This window comes from Amborella trichopoda, chromosome 10 (genome assembly GCF_054954075.1).
Source record: "Amborella trichopoda isolate Santa Cruz 75 chromosome 10, AtrichopodaSantaCruz75HAP2 v2.0, whole genome shotgun sequence".
Taxonomy (NCBI): Eukaryota; Viridiplantae; Streptophyta; class Magnoliopsida; order Amborellales; family Amborellaceae; genus Amborella; species Amborella trichopoda.
This window is the reverse complement of record NC_142345.1, coordinates 37,038,930-37,046,414: the sequence shown is the minus strand read 5'-3', so window position 1 is coordinate 37,046,414 and position 7,485 is coordinate 37,038,930. Positions and strand designations below refer to the sequence as shown.

General features: G+C 37.8%; 1 pseudogene across 1 annotated transcript; it reads right to left on the bottom strand.

The window, feature by feature from the left end:
• Nucleotides 1-1,526: 1,526 nt before the first annotated feature.
• On the bottom strand, nt 1,527-7,242 carry LOC105420149 (beta-hexosaminidase 2-like; annotated as a pseudogene). The gene is made up of 2 exons (XR_016042968.1): nt 6,393-7,242; nt 1,527-2,585 (listed from the first exon to the last, which is right to left on the bottom strand). The product of XR_016042968.1 is annotated as a beta-hexosaminidase 2-like (transcript).
• Between the last annotated feature and the right edge of the window lie 243 nt (nt 7,243-7,485).

The window sequence follows — 7,485 nt, the reverse complement described above, 5'->3', positions numbered from 1 at the left end:
TGTCCTCACTCACACACACAATCCCCAGCACGTTTTGGGGTTTTCGATAGGTGGTGGCCTTACAAGACACGACCCTCTCCTTATGCCTTCAGACAATAGGGCGTTACACTACCATTGGAGAACCCAATGCGTAGTGCCCATAATAATGTGGGGGGCCCGACCCTCCCTGTTATTTACAGTCACCTCCCGACTCCATTTCTATCATTGGAGTCGAGGCATTATCTATCCAACTACTAATGAAGGACCCATTGTGCAGTGGTCATGTCACATATATCAGTCTCAATATAGCAGAATCACAATATTCAACTACCAATTGACCCATTGGTAGTTGGATATTGTGATTCTGCTATATTGAGACTGATATATGTGACATGACCACTACGCAATGGGTCCTCCATTGGTAGTTAGATATTGTAATTCTGTTATATTGAGACTAATATATGTGACATGACCACTACGCAATTGGTCATCCATTGGTAGTTTTTATTTTATTTCGTGGAAATTGTATATAATGGTTTTATTTTGTGCAGTTTTTATTTTATTTCGTGGTTTGCTTTGATTCTGCATTTCTTAATGCGTTGAGCCACTCCCACCTGAGTGACGTTCGCGACCTCTGGTCATGATCCCACACTCTGTCGCCCTCCGGCAAGTACGGTAGGGGTTAGGGGGCGGGGTCATGACATGGAATGACTTCCTTAAAGCCCTACACACCTCTTATATATTATAATCTAAAATTCAAAGATATTACCAAAAAGAAAACCCAACTTAAACACAATTTGTAATAACAAATTTGCCCCTATGAATAGTAACCCGTGAACAATATCTATAAACAGTATCCATGAATAGTAACCAGTTAATACTAAATAAAAATATAAATGAATTCTTTAGTCCCTAAAAAACAATTAAAACTATAAAACTAAAATTTAATATACATCCCTTGAAATTAAAGAAAAAATAAAAATTAGGATAATTATGTACTGCATCAATATTGGATTGGTGGATCAGATATGAGAGATGTCTCCGAATAAGTAAATAATAGATCATTTGTCAACGTTGCCACATAAAATCCATGATGAGTTACTGTTGAGCTCAACAATCAGCAATAAGAGACTCTTGCTGAACGCCAGTGTATTGTATTTATCTTTTTGGGAATAGACAGAGCTCTTAAGCTAATAGAATTTGGGCAAGTCTTAAGGGTCTTTTGATTCAAGGAATTGCAATATATCTTAGTGGAAAGACGATGCAACCGATCAGATGAACATGGATAGTTGTACTGGGTGATGTTGCGGCAAGAGCAGCAATTGTAGGTAGAAGCCCAATATAAATCATGCTATGCATGCAGGCAGTCCAGCCACTAATGTATTCTCTGAGCGAGAATCAAGTCTTTCCATAAATAAGCTGAAATGTTGGAAGTATTTCTCTCTCCCAAACAAACGGAAGAAGCCTTCGAGGCAAATCTGGTAGCATTTGTGGTCTAGTTAAGGGAAATGAACACAAATTTTATGTTTATTCGAGATATAAGTATCTTATAAAAATCATTAAAATTTTATATGCAACTGGGTGTACACAGCCAAATCTTAAATAAAAACATCAATCAACTCAAAACAGCACAAATGGTGTGCCCTGTGTACACACTCTCAGAAAGTCTCCCCATCAATTGAAGGAGAATATACACACCACCACCTTCCATAAATTATTGGTTTAAGTTACACATCCAGGGGTTTTTGAGGCACCATAGTGGCTGGATAGGCTCAGCCCCCACCCCTCTCGCCACCATCCGATATCGCCACTCATCGAGACGATCAATGACCTCTGCATACCTCTTCATCCCTGTCTCATCCCGATTCCCTGACCACATTTGCCTCTGCAAAGGCTGCTGTCCTTGACCGAAGTCTAGGATCCAACACTGTCCCATCAGCTTGTTCCGACCACAGTGCCACCTCCCCACCAAGCACTAGCTTTGCCTCCTCCGCCATTAACCCATAAGTTATATCATAATTGTAAATCCTCTGCCATGTTTTGAAAGGGCCGCACCATCACACCCATTGCCCTCATCACCCATCTTGTCATAGCTACTGTCATTGCCCAAGAAATCACCAAGCCCACAATCCAAGTAGTAGAAAGCAGATGACGACACTATTGCTCTATAACCCATGGATGTTATGAGCTTGGTGTTGTTAGGTCCATTGTTCCACGACTGCAAGATTGTGGTCTCCTTTGTGAGTAGCTCAGGCTTCACATTGATAGTGGAGTCAAGAAGGACATCCTCCCAGTAAATTGCGGTGCGATTAAGAGATTCGATGTAAGGTCGAGTGGCATTAACATGAGTTTCGAGGAGTTGGCTCAAAGTTCCTCCAGAGGCTAAGAAAGCTTGGATTTTGGGATCAGCCTTCCAGCAGCCAGGGATGATCTCGTCAGCTCCAGCATGGAGGAAGGAGTCTGGGAAGAGAGCAGCAAAACATTGCGGAGGAGAGGATAGGTGTTAGGGTGGAGAGGGGTAAGATGTACAGTACCAGGCTTCGACCAGAACATGTTGGCACAGGCCACAATCTCAGGGTATGCTGCGGCCCATGAGCCGGTATGCCCTGCAGTCCATGAGTAGTGAGGTCAGGCATTATTGTGCACAGAGGAGTTTGTTTAGTTGGATTAAGGAAACCTCGATCTGACAATTCATTAAGGGCCCGAAAGCCCCCTGGACTGCTGTTATCCCATATTTGTTTTCTGGAAATTAGTACTTAATATATTAGCTAAGAAAGTATTTCCCTAGCTCTTCCCTGCGTTATATACTTTTGTGAGAAAGCGGCTTCATACTTGTTCAAGTGTGAAGCCACTTTCCTAGGCCGAAATGAAAGGGGAAAGCCCCAAAATTACTCTCACAAAAACAAATGTTCCCCAAGTTAAAGTGTTCTCTACAATCTTCTCTTAGTCATGATACAATCAGGACGCGTCATCACAATGTATTGATGGTTTGGGTGGAGATCCAGGACTGAATGGTTCCTGTGATGGTCAAATCCATCAATTGAACAGTGAACAATGATGGCAATTGTGACCTGGGCCTTTCAATAGTCATGGGGACTATAGTTTCCCTCTGCCAGGTGAGAGTGGGAGAAGTGAAAGAAATGGGGATGAAGGTGTCCTATATGGAGTTGAAGGGGCATTTTGCATGAAGCTCATCCCTCATTTAGAAGGCCCTTCCCTTGCTAACAGGGTTGGGACATTGGTGCGTGGGTAGGGAGGGTGTCCTAGGCTCAACTTAACGTCCATTCCCACCATTAACGTATCAAACTTACTTGTGCAGGTTACCTATTTACTTCTTGACCAAGAACATAAATCCAACTTTAGATATCTTTTGGTGAGAAATTCTAAAAAGTTGCCAATTTAAATATCTAATTTGTATGTTTTAAAATTTAAAACAAATTTGAAAAAAAGGAATTATGTAGTTTGTATGAGGCTGAGGTCCTAAACAATCAAAATATGACGTACCTTAGAATAGCATCGAAAGATGTTTCAATATTGCCAATCTTTGTGATGGCCTGACAATTTATTTTCATCTTTAATTATAAAATTTAAATGGTGTAGATCAAACATATATATACACGCCTGATAATCTTGAAAATTGACGCTCCTAAAGATGCATTACAAGATGCACTATTTCCTAAACTTGAAATTCTTTTTTTTTTAATTTTCATACATCTTGAGAATGAGATAATCAATTTAAAGATTTTCGGGAATCGAAACAATCTCTTCTGATACAATCGACATCTCTCACTTTATGCCGGTTCTCACTCTGAAACTTTTTTTTTTTTTTTTTGTATTTTACTTCTTTTTGTTTTAATATGTTGACCTTTGCATTAAGAAGATATTTTTAGATTTTGAACTGGTTGGATATTTTTGTATTGGGTTTTCTAGAGTTAACAATCCGTCAAAATATAAGGGTTGATGTTATAATGAGTTATGATGTGTGTATTTATCAAAAAATCATTATTTTTTGTTTAAAAATTATTTAAATAAGTAATTTAATCATTAAATAATGAAAAATTTGAAACTTTTACAAAAGTATAATGGTATTTTAGAAGTTAGTATCCCGAACCTTTATTTGTAGAGTGCTCTTGTCTTTTAGTAAAAAATTAACTTTACCCCTACAAATAATAAAAATGGGTGTGGTTTCTATAATGTTGCAACCTTAAACGATCCAATTAAGGCGCACCTTCAAATTTAATCATAACATGTAATTTTGAGGTAAAAAATTATTAGGATTATCTGAAAATCTATTTTTATATCTGATTATAAAATTTTAAACTCCAAAAATAGTTAAAATCAAATAGATCTATAAATATATAAAAATTTTGAAAATAGGCGGTCTAGATAATGTATTGCAAGATGCACTATTTTTTGGACTCCAACTTTTTTGATTTTTTTTTTTCATATCATACATCTTGATATCGAGATGATAAAAAAAAAAAAAAAAAACATTATCTTTTAGTGATATTTACACAAACACTTTTACCTGATGAGCAATACTTCACAAAAAAATAACTAAACAATAAAAAAAAAATTACATATAGTTAATAAATCCCTTTTTAACAACTCATTACCATTTGTAATTTGAAGGTTGTGAATTACCGATTACTTTTTTTATATTTTGTTATCCTTTAGAGCTATCCAAAGTTTTAGAAATATCTCAAATATCGGGCATCTTCACACTCCAACATAAGAAACATCAAACTGCCCTAAACTTATGTATTAAGGTTGCAATGGTCCAATCCGATATCTTAAATTTTGCACAGCTCCTCACTTCTAAATTTTTATTAAGTCCGATATTTGTGACCGTGGACAACAATAAAGCATTATTTTTTCTTTTTCTTTTTTTAACTTATTAAAAAGTCTAATATAGCTTATCAGACTTTTTCTTGTGGCCAAAAACCTTGTATGAAATATTGGACAAGCAAAAAAACAAGCCAGTCTGAAGGAAACATTAGATATGGTTTTAAACGAAACAACAAAAAATAAATCGTCACTAACCCAAAAACATTAGATATGGTTTTAAACAAAAACAACAAAAAATAAATCGTCACTAACCCAAAATAAGGGAACACCTCCAAAATGGGGATGTCTAATGTTTAGGACATTAAATTGTCCAACTTTAAGGCAGTCTAGTGTTTTAAACATTGGACCACATGCCAAATGACCTTCAACCTCTTGGACAGCCCTATAGTTGAAGAAAAACAAATCCCATGTTGTTAAATGAAACCCCCGGTCAAAATTTTTTTTTTTAAAAAAAAAAAAAGGAAAAAGGAAAAAAGAAAAGAAAAAAATGTGAACGTATTTGCAGGTAGGAACGTAAATTCCCCTAGCCAAAAAGCGACCCATTTCATTAAAAAAAACCAAGCAAAGCACGCCTAAAAAATCCACTAGAAAAGAGTATTCCGAAGGTAAAAACCCTTAAATGGATCATCTCGACATCAAGATATTTCGCTATAAATAAATAAAAAAATTTGAGGTTCTAAATATAGTGCATCTTATAACAAGGTATCATGTTCATTTATTTTCAATCATTTTAAATGTTTATAGATATGCCTGATTTGTACCATTTTGAAATTTTAAATTTCATAATTAAGATTAAACATGAATTTTCAAGTCATTATAAGGTTTTTTACACTAAATTTAGAAAGGAAAATTGTTTCATACGGGCTGAACCGTATTTCTACAATATGCGGTCTAAAGGTATAAAGCATCCATATTTAAGATGGATACAAATAGGTGGTCCATCTAAAACAATTGTAACTAACGATCCAAATATTGTTTTAATATAAATAGTTTTAATTTTTTTAAAAAAATTCATATTTATGATCTCCATGTTAAAGATTATATATAATTTTTAAAAATTAAGATCAAATTATATTTAAAAAATATATTTATTGTCAAGCCTGTATTTCTACAATATACGGGCCCACCGCATAGAAACCTTGTCCATTTAGAAATACGCCTTACTTGTATAGTATAAAGTGGGCACTTAGTGTTTAATTGGTTGGCACTTGACAATTTGCAACGCGATGACCTAAGCTCAAGTCCTATCAGGGTAGGCGCCCTCTCCCTTCTCACTCACCCCCGAAAAAAAAAAAAAAAAGAAAAAAAAAAAAAAAAAATTTGAGAAGAGAAGAAGAGGAAGAAAGCGGTGTTCACACAAAACCCCCGCCTTTAAAGAAAAGCACAAACCACTCACCCCAAAAACCAAACAAACCAAAAAAACAAAAAGGTAAAGCACAAACCACTCGCCCCCAAAAAAAAAAAAATAATAATAATAATAAAAAGAGTCAAAGGTTGGGCACCTTATACCAACCCCTCGCCATTAAAAGAAAAGCACAAAGCAAAGAAAGGAGTGGAGGAGTTACCCGGACTGTCAGTCTCAGGCACTACTCTGACCCCTCGGCTCATCCCAAACTCCACAATGCCCCTCACTTCCTCCGCCGAATACTGCATCCCCGCCCCATACGACCCTTTCTCCGCCAGCTCCGGCAACACAATTGGGAACGAATGCGAATCCGTGATGTGCCAGTGAAACACACTCATCTTGTTCTCACTCATCGCCCGGATCGTCCTCAATATCTCCCTCATCCCATAGTAATTCCTGGAAGTATCAAGCATCACCCCCCTATGCTCAAACAGAGGGGAATCCCAAATCTCAAGCCCCACCGGTAATCTGGCCGGATCGCCCCAAACCAACTGCGAGACCGTCTCCAATCCACGCATTGCTCCCCACACCGTGGCCGACCACAGTACTGCAGTGCCATTGGGAATCGAGAGCGAGTAAGATTCGTCGACCCCATGTTGGAGCGGCGGGGGGTCTCGTCGTTGACAGAGAGGGTTAGGGTTTGGAGAGGCTGAGCGGAGGCGGTGAGGTTGGAGGGGATGGGGCGTACCGGAGTGTATTTTTCAGGGAAGATGAGACGGAGGTAGCGGCTGACGGCGTTTTGGAGGTAGGGATTGGAGCCGGAGTAGGAGATGGTGAAGGTCGGAGAGAGGAGGATGGAGGAGTAGGGGGGAGCCCATGTGAGGTTCCTGGCCTTGGGCCACACCAGGACCTGAGGAGCTGAGCAATGGAGGTGGGAATAGAAGAGATGAAGGAGGAGTAAGAGAGAGGAGAGTGAGCATAGAGCATTGGATATGTAGTGGAGATTCATGGTTGGATGCAGAATTTATACTCCCCCCCAAAAAAAAAAAAAAAAAAAACGAAGTCCCAAGACTTTGCCCTAAAACTGAAGTCACAAATCAAAAATTGAGTCCGAAAAATGTAGTTGTAGCATCAAGAATTGGCTTGAAAACTTATTTATGCTGAAGATTACAAATATTTGAAGCTTTAAAAATGGTGTCAATTTGGCTTGTATGTAAACACTTGAAATTGTAAAGTTAAAATGATGCTACATGATATAGTTGAGGGATTGAGATCCATATTTTTTTCAAAGTCACAATTGTCAAGGTTGAGAT